This window comes from Porites lutea, chromosome 7, assembly GCF_958299795.1.
Source record: "Porites lutea chromosome 7, jaPorLute2.1, whole genome shotgun sequence".
Lineage (NCBI taxonomy): Eukaryota > Metazoa > Cnidaria > Anthozoa > Scleractinia > Poritidae > Porites > Porites lutea.
In genome coordinates this window covers 29,425,306-29,435,104 of record NC_133207.1, presented here as the reverse complement: position 1 = coordinate 29,435,104, position 9,799 = coordinate 29,425,306, and the positions used below count along the sequence as shown (strand labels likewise).

At 39.1% G+C, this 9,799-nt stretch overlaps 1 pseudogene; it reads right to left on the bottom strand.

Moving 5' to 3' along the window:
• Positions 1-370: 370 nt before the first annotated feature.
• On the bottom strand, positions 371-8,221 carry LOC140944751 (uncharacterized; annotated as a pseudogene).
• Between the last annotated feature and the right edge of the window lie 1,578 nt (positions 8,222-9,799).

Below are 9,799 nucleotides of genomic sequence, written 5' to 3'. Positions count from 1 at the left end.
ACAGAAGAACCTGGTTGCTGTGGAAATTACGAATCACTGATTTTTGATGAAATCGTGTTGACGTTCACCTGAACATGATTTATCTTTATGATCAGTCGAATAGTATTCACGGCTTGTACATTCAATTTTAATTCCCGCTCCTTACTGCCTTTTTACTACTTTCATGAAATTTATTAAAATGACCCCCAGGTATTAAAAGCTTTCTCATCTGAGAATGACTCCCAAAAATCAAGTTTTTGAAAATGAACATCCAGTAAAATGCCTCCCTCCCCCCCTCCCTCCACTTCTCCGTCACAGTTAATAAACGACCAGCCCCTTAAGATAGCTTTCGTTTGGCTCCAAAAGTAAATTAGCCCAGATCATTTTTCTTTCACTGCACCAAAATATATCCCATTGTCTTAATATATTTATCACCATTATCTGAATAAGATACAGCCACGTTTCCACATGAGTTTTTCTTATCAGGATATCCACCAGTGCCAAATCCAATTCTAGAGTCACAAGAGGCGCAACCGTCTTGGTTGTTACTAACGATCCCGATTCTTGCCTTGGGAGTAACAGGATTGTCACCAACAGCATTGAACCCTTCCCTGTTACAGTTGTACTGCAAGAACGCCTCAGAACCGATCAGCGACTTCCACGTGTCACGACCCAGTGAGGTGGCGCGGTATTGCCCATCAGTGATCAGAGAGTACAAGGAGTTCGCCTGCTTGTTGATAACAATAAACTTGTGCTGGTTGTCATTGATCTTCATACCGAGGCAGATCTTGGAGAAGGATGTGTTCCAGTAGGAGGGAAGTTTGGTCTCCTGCGAGTCAAACCCAGTTTTCCCTCCGTCAAGGTTAAAGGTTTCTTTGTTGCTCCAGAGAGTGGAATTGTATTCAAAAGTTTCCTGTGAGAGAAACAAGTACTTAGCCGTCAAATTAATTGAACGATAAATTACTGTGTACAACATTACATTCGCGATGCCCCCTCCTTATGTTCCTAGCAATCCAGAATTAAGAACGTTTTTCTATATCTTGTTAATGAATTCATAACCAAGAGAGAATGATCTAATGTATAACGAAATTCGCTGAGTGATACGTTAAAAATAGGAATTAGACAGAGACTGAGTTACAATTTCTATATGTATTCCTGTATTGTATTATATTTTGGCTAAATAAAAATGAACTGAACGCAGAATAAGAACGCTTCGCCTGTTTTATTTTGGTGATGTGTGTCTGTGCATGGATACCTGCAGCCGTCGATTTTGTCTCGCATTTTCCATCAAATCGTAGTTTTTTTTAGGCGAGCACGAAATCGTCGCATAGTAGTCTACTATGTTGAAACTTAACCTCGTTGGTGCCTTCCCTTAATTAATATGTATAAGGGTGGAGTCTATGACGTCATCCATTGTTATAACCAAGGGAAAAAAGTGCCTTCCTCCATACTAATGACGGTCTTCCTGCATACTAATTCAGTATAGGTTTACTAATGAGCGTCTCCCTTATTCAATAGAAACAATAGACTTGCCTAGACTTGCCCGGTAAATAACTTGAGCCTGGTTTTCGGACCGTCTAATAAAAAGAAAATAGGAGCGATCACCTAGCAACGCGAGAAACGGCTTCCTATATCTTATTTAGCGCGGATATATATACAAAACACACTCACAAATACACAAGTTGGAGCTGAAAACGCTTTATTTCAAGTTTGTCTGACTATTACAGAACCGTTTTCTCCCATCTATCTCGAGGAAATGAAAAGCTATTTAAGTCTCAGCGTTTCACGCACCGTTATCAGTTAATTATGCGAGTTCACAAGCCCACCGTTGCATACAAATTAGTTCTGCAATAAAAACCCCAAGAGAGAACCTTGACTCATTATTATAAAAATAATAAAAACGTAAAATAACTTAACACGGATCAATTGAAACACGCGACTCATAATTGCTAGCAATAAAATCAGACACGAGATACCGTTTTAAAAACCAAAAGGAGTCAAATACACAGCGATTTGAAAGGAAAAGGAATGAAAAATTAACCCTTTGACTGACTATTAAGACAGTATTTACAAGAGGCGAAACTACAACCTAAAGTTAAAGTCGTCGTTTACGAAAGTGAAGCGGATAATTCCGGAAAAAATCACTCAACTAGTACTCGCAATCCAGTGCAGACACAAGAAACAGTGTACGAACTGTCAAGATCACGAAGAAATGAAGCCTGAAATGAAGCGTGTGTTTTGTATATATATCCGAGTTTTAGCGCTAAATAAGAGAAGCCGTTTCTCGCGTTGCTAGGTGATCGCTCCTATTTTCCTTTTAATATAGACGGTCCGAAAACCAGGCTCAAGTTACTTACCGGGCAAGTCTAGGCAAGTCTATTGTTTCTATTGAATAAGGGAGACACTCATTAGTAGCGGAGCTCCTCGCGCGCGAAGCGCGCGCAGAGCGGAGCACCATGGGTAAGAAAATTTGGTAAACTATCCATCTGAGAAAATTTGGTTATGACGTAGCGTACGCCCGCCCGCCCGCCCGCCCACCCGTACACACGCTTCATGTAGGCCGATATCAAATGTCACAATAGATCTTGCACAACTCGACTAGCCTCTTAGTTATGTAAGCCATGAAGCCATCCGTATGAGTACGATTAGATTAACAGCTGTCAAAATTAGGTATCCGCTGACAATTATCACATGACTATCTCGCGGGCTCAGATGAAAGACCAGTCGTTTTGCCCCTACATATAAGCTGATATAATATGTCACACTTACCAATTCAACTTCAAAACAAAACTACGCCGGGCAAGGCTGTCAGTTGGCTGACAGTCGTTTAAAGATATATTGGCAAGCCAAATTAAGGTCAATTGACAGCTGTCAAAATGGGACGTGTGCAGACCACTATCAGAAAATTAATAACGTGGGCTCAGGTTGGCTTAGGTACACGATCTGGCATTTTCCACCACATGCCGGACGGATATGTCTTACTCACACTCGTAGTCTGTTAATTCGAATATTCGCCATTCTAATGAAGGTTAATTGACAGCTGTCAAACTAGAGTATACGCTGACCATCATCACCTGAGTGTATCGCGGGCTCATTTGTCTATCCATTGAGGTCACGTAGTGTTTAAAGTTTTGCGCTGATATTTTATTTGATCACGGGCTCAATTCGAAGTCCCATAGCTTAGAAAATCGATCCATCTTAGAAAATTCGGCAATCACGTGACCATACACCGACCACCCGACCTTCCGTCCGTCCACACCACAGGTATACCAATGTTTAATCTCACACTTTCTAGCTAGTTTGGGAGCCTGCAAGCTGATATTGTACATCCATGTTTTGATTAATTGACAGCTATCAAAATAGTGTTTCTGCTGACCAGTATCGCCTGACCCTATCGCGGGCTCAGGTATCGACCCACTGAGTTCGAGTGTTTTTTTTAACGTATCCGCTGACAGGTTGCTACTTTTCAATTATTGCAGGCTCAAGTTCAATTTTTTTAAAAAGCATATGAAATAAGTCGAGTTCATGAGCGGCACTTTTAAAATGTTGATTTCGAACTGACCTCGGACGCGAAAATTCAACCGGGTTTTACATTTACATGCGGGGAATCTGCGGGGAAGGCAATCACTTTTGACTTTTCTCACTATCACGCTCTACGTCCAATTTTTATGTTCTGATTGGTCAAAATTTGACAGGTGAGTTCATGCGGAAAATTTATGCAGCGTCTGGAAACTTGCCTACTGATAGCTGGAGCTTACAGAGTTTTGTGTCATCTTGTGATGTTTTAAACTGGCTTTTTCTACTTGGTGTACACAACGAAATACAGCTGCTATCAAGATTGTTCTGTAATTCATGGCTGGTTTGTTTATTGCGCTTTTTGTTGACAAATGCACCGCTTATCAAAGTCATTGGAAATCCGATTTCGGATGGCATCGTTTTCAAAAATGAGCTTACTCACCTGCCCTTGCTTGAGGCGTAAGAGGGTTGAAAATTCTGGAACACTTGATGATCTTCAGAAGCAGCATCTCGACTGGTAAGCCTGAGAAATTGTTTCCTTTGATGTGATTTTTTTTTCGGTTTCCTGAAGTCGAGCGTATGATTTATGCGGCTTAAGTTTATACACGAGCGATGATCTAACCTACAATAGTATCAGGTTTAAAAAGCCTTTAGACATTTTTTTGACCGCAAATTCAAAGAAAATGTTCCGAAGATTATTTACTTATGATTTTGGCTGTAAACAGAAAGCCCTGAGCGATTTTCTTGCCTCGAGTTCTCTTGAAAAAGAGTAAACACCGGGAGGCCGGCTTAAAACATAAATAAGCTTATGCTTACCTGACTCATGATTTTCAAAGACACTTTACTCTCAATACTTCTCTTCGTGAATGAAAATTATTGTCTCTGTACATGTTTCAGCGAATTATATTTATTTTATTGATTGTTAGTAGTCCCTCTCGCAATTTTTATCGTTGCACCGGTTGTATCCAGTCGAACATAAACATCTCATGCAGGAATACTCAAAACGCCGCGCGTAAATATCACTCGCTTTTAAAGATTACACATACCAAAACCATACGCAGTTTAATAAATAAAGGGAAATAAAACCTAAACATCTATCTATTATCTATCATGTTGAAGCGTAAATGGTAACTCTATTAATCGCACTGCAAATTTGGTGCCTGTCAAAAGTGAGAACCCGTCCGGCTGGCCGAAAAGTCATTTGGGGAATTTTTTTATCGTTTTCATTAAAAGCCTATATTACCCTGCATATCACATAGGACCAGATTTTTCTAACTGAAAGTCTTAACATTATAGAATTCTCTTCATGAAAACGTTTTATAATTCAATGCTATAATTTGTTGTGCAAAGGAAGGGGGTGCAGTGCTTTGATCGTCGTGGATATTGAATGAGTGCAAATTCTCTTGCAAAATTGTGAAAAACTGCAGAATTATAGGTTTAAATAGGGCAAAAAAGAACAAATTCTGTCCGAGGTCTGTATAATAAAAACAAGGGCCTCATAGTACTGTTTACCTGAGACGTGATGAGAAAAAGTATGTTTAAAAGGCTGGTTTACACACCACCAGATTCGTCGCCAAGATTTACTAGCTAGTAAACTAAACTTGTCGAACACAGAAAATCGGGCCTGTGTTTTTATTTTGGCCTCTCTTTTAGACAGAGGAATGCAACGTGTAAATTGGCTGCCACCAAGGACTATCGTGGTGCGTGTGTTTCTTAAAATTATATTTCGGGGTTGTCCAATTATCCATAGTCTCTCTAACGGAACAATGTTGGAGAGACTGGTGAATGCCACATTATCATCGGATGCTAAAGCTGATGCAAATACAATGCACGAATAGGTCTATTTGTTTTCCAGGCCTAATCTACTGTGATCGAACATGATTGCTATTTTTGGGTGTACAAATAAGACTATTTAATAACTCGATGTAAAAGCTGTTTCACTCTTGGACTGTCAAATTATTTTTCTCTAAAAACGTTTTCTCAAACGTCAAATGAATGTGCCCTGATCTGTGGATTACAAGTTTATTGTTTGATTTAAATTATGAATTTATTAACGGGAGCTTCGCTTTTAGCCCTGGCTAAATCTATATATAATGCAGGAAGACCCTCATTAGTATAGAGGAAGGCACTTTTTCCCTTGGTTATAACAATGGGTGACGTCATAGACTCGACCCTTATACATATTAATTAAGGGAAGGCAAACAAAAGACAAGGGAAGGCACCAACGAGGTTAAGTTTCAACATAGTAGACTACTTCGCATATTGAGCATTTTTTTGCGTGGTAACGCTACTGGCAAGCTCAGCGCAACCAATGGCGGTGTTCGCGTTCGATTTCGTCGGAAACACCCATACAAAGGCACTGATGTCCCTACTATCTAAGAGCCTGACACAGGTTACCGATAGAATAAAAAGTAAACAAGTACTGCACTCCGTAATCATTAGTTGGTCTGGGGCGATTGAAAAATGCCGAATTGATAATAATTATCTTTAATAACTCTCGCGTATTGGCAAGTACAGAGACCAGGCTTCCGTGTTTTGATAAAAACCTTCACATCGTCTGACAGGAAGGGCGGATGACCTCTGCTACTGACCGAGATATTCCAGAAGCTTAAAGGTGTTCTCAATACTTAAATCTTTCAGATCCAGGGACTTAGCATGTACCAACGAGAAGAAAAGTTAGAGTGCCGAGGGCGCTTCAAACTCGGAGGCTGGGTTTATGCTCCCCCAGAAAATTTTACAATCTTACGTCATTAGTGTGGAATTTCTGTCACTGAGGTGCAGACGTTCCTCCTGATGAAAGGTCCCTAGCGACGAGGAGCAAGGAGAAACGGCTGTATTCGCAGGCTAGGATAATTGAAATTACCGCTGACGGCGGCAAACCTGCATGTATTTAATTATTAATAACACATTTCTTTCCACTCTCGTCGCCAAACTAAGGGAAAACGTACACAAATGTCTTACCTTGTTGCCGTCCATCTTCATGACCGGTGTCCATCCTCCATCTCCGCATCCAAAATTTCCAAAGTGACAGAGAACTGAAAATAGTTTGGAGTCAAGGAGGAGAGTGACCAACTGAGTCACGTTCAACCTGTACAAAATGAAATCTCATTTTAATTTTTCCAGCTCCCAACTGTCGGAGAGAGAAAAATGGAATGTACCTAAACTGGTTGTAAAAAAAAAAAAAGGTTCGCTCTTTCTTACAAAAATAAATGAATGAAATTCATTACAAACTCAGTCCAATCTAAATTTCCGAAAGGGATGGAATGGGATACGAAAGAAGTACCTTTTCTGCAAAAATGAAAGGCGTAAAAGGTAAGGAGTTGGACCTAGGGCTGAGCTTCCCCGTATAAAACTTTATTGAGGACCTCCCGAGGGAGTTTACGGTAATTATTATATGAGAGTTTGAGACTCGGGACACAGAAAAGTGTTCGTTTTCCATATTAACCAGGTTAACTTATGAGCACTGAGATATCTGAACTTTTTGTGGGTACAAACGGACCATCCGTTTTATACAGGTGTTCGTATTAAGCGAAAGGTAGGCGTTCAACTGCATTTTATCAACAACTTCTTTTGGTGGAGGGCTTTTAGTGCAGGATAGTGGTGCTCATAATTTATGGTTTTTATTATCTGAACAGTACCAATCATTTGTTTTAAAAATTCAACAGTTTTTACGAGTTAGGTCTCTAATAACCTTAAGTTTTGAAGGTGGAGAACAGAGGCGGAAATAGAATCCAACAGCCAAGATACAAATTCTAACAATTAATTAAGTGATATCTACATTCTCTGCAACACAAATTGCATAGGTTTACTCACTTTTCTGTGAGCTGATTATAAGCGTCTTGGCATCACTTGGCAACTGAAAAAAAAAGAAGTGGATAACGTAATAATTCAATGAGTAAAAAAAAAAAAAGAAATAAAACCTATTTTTTAAAGAAAATGCAAATTTTGAAACACATGGCTGTCAAAACTCGGTTGCCATGGTAACATCAATGTTGACGTAAACGTCACAACGCCTTAAAAATGTTCCCAGATAAATTGTAGGTAAAGCCGCTAAGTTTGGTTGTCCTATCTTGAACGGGGGCCCCGGTCTGAATATCAATTACCTTTTTCGCAAAATTCTCCATAAAATCCTTCTTTGCAACGGCAGTCAAACGAGTGATACTTGTAGTTCGCTACACAGGTGCCTCCGTTTTGGCAAGGTGATGACATGCATGGAGTCTGAAATAATTTTAAAAAAGGTCGATGTCAAATGCCATATAATTAAGGTAATTTTTATTACGTAAAAGTGTTGATTGCAGAAAAAAAGGAGAAAGTGACATTCGACTGAATAACCCCGACTTGTTACGTGCAGTAGTCACTTTTACGTCGATTCGTGTTCGTGACAGGTTATTAAAAATCGCATAGACTGGGATATCAAAAAATATCTTACTTTAATAAACTCTGTGCAAAGATTTTACCCCACCTTGATGGAAAAGTGATGAAAACTCTCGTTCCTTTTATATTCCTCAGGACTGCTGTACTTTTCTGAGGATAACAACTCACACCGCAACTTTCTATCTGCTCCTTTGTAAGCTGCCAGGTTGAAGGACAAACAGGAAGGATTGCCGAGGCATTCAAAGGTGCAGTCAAGGCTGTCATACACTGTGAATGTTCCAACTTTAGGAACGTTTAAATAATGGCGCTCTTCCTTTATAAAGACATCTTGACGAAGGCTGTGATGATACATGGTGGTGAATTCTGAAGAATCATTAATGAGAAAGAATGGTTTTGAAATTTACCTTTTTAGAATGCATGGGTCGTGCACTAAGATATCTCTTAATTTAGGGAGTTCCTGACTTTAAGAATGACTTTTAAAATTGAACGCGTTATGTGAACTGGAATTCAAACACCTTAGCTGAAAGTAAAGCCTACTAAGAGGTCAGGAGAAGAAAAATGGGAATAACCATCTTCATGAAATTAATTAGAGATTTTCTGGCAGTCCACTACTGTTATTTATTTGACTGTTAATGTCGTGCCATAACTGGGACCATTATGGCTCTTGCTCCTTAAGAATTAAACTGAAGGAGAATTTACAGGGTACATCAGCGTTTAACAAATTGACCTAAACAAAATAAAGTATCGCGATAAAAACTCAACTTTATAAACGCGATAGAGTTTAAAACAACGCAAAACTAGTATTCGTTTTTGTCCCAGTTGTTTAAGCTCCCTCCCCAGAAAAATTTTTGGGACTGTCACTGACATTTCTCTAACATGCCGGCCGCAATTTTCAGCGATTTTTAAATTAATTAACTAAGCGATACAGAAAAAGAGCCATGTTAGTTAGTGACAAAATACTATCCGCGGGCGTTGTTTTATATGCATATCGTTATAATGAGGAAAACTTGTTTGCCTCCATCTTCGCTGAACTGGCCTCTTCATAGATTTCCCTCTAACTTATACAAAGTAAAAAGGTTATTTCCATGAAATTTCACTCGACTATCAATAAAGCGAAGAAAAACCAACCTTCCAGTTGAGAAAAGACTGCATTGGGTATCGCAGAAAACAACGGAAGGAGCTGGAAGAAGGATAAAGAGAACATCTCAGATTGGTGAAACTGTTCACGGTTGGCAAACTTCGTAAAATCAGTGGATGAACTTGTAACAAACACTGCCAAAAACAGTGTTTTGTAAAGTGATAGTCGTTCTAGAAACCATCATTTTTTTATGCAATATTAAATGTTTGTTATTCATGACTTTCTTTGTCTAATACGTCGCTTCAATCTGGCAGGGCCAATTAATGACAAGTCTTGAAACCTCAACCAATGCACTTCATACGCCAACGTATTGGTTACTACGATTAAGGCTCTGGAAAACATAACACATTCTTATAAAAACAAGACAAAAAAACGTCGCCTGGGTATTGCCCCCTTAAAGGAGACGTTACCAAAATTGATGATTTTTTTAGCTCCAAGACTCTTTGGCGTTAGAAAATATCTTTACAGTTTTCTGCACTGCAATTTAATATGGCTTGATATCAAACTACTTCTTCTTTAATAAGTTTACATTAATTAACATGTCTCGAGCGTCAACTTACAAGTTTATTTTCCTTTAGTTAACTGTTGACATACAACACTGAAAAGAGCATAAAACTGAGACGGGCTAAACAAATTATTTTTAGGATGATTTGGGGTGGAGGGAAAGTTATATTTTCAGAAAAGACAATGTTTAACCTTTTCATAAATGCCTTATTCTACCGTCAATGACGTCACCGGTCTGAATAAAAGCGCCAATCAGCAGCTATTGCAAAATCGTTTTCTGTGCGTCCA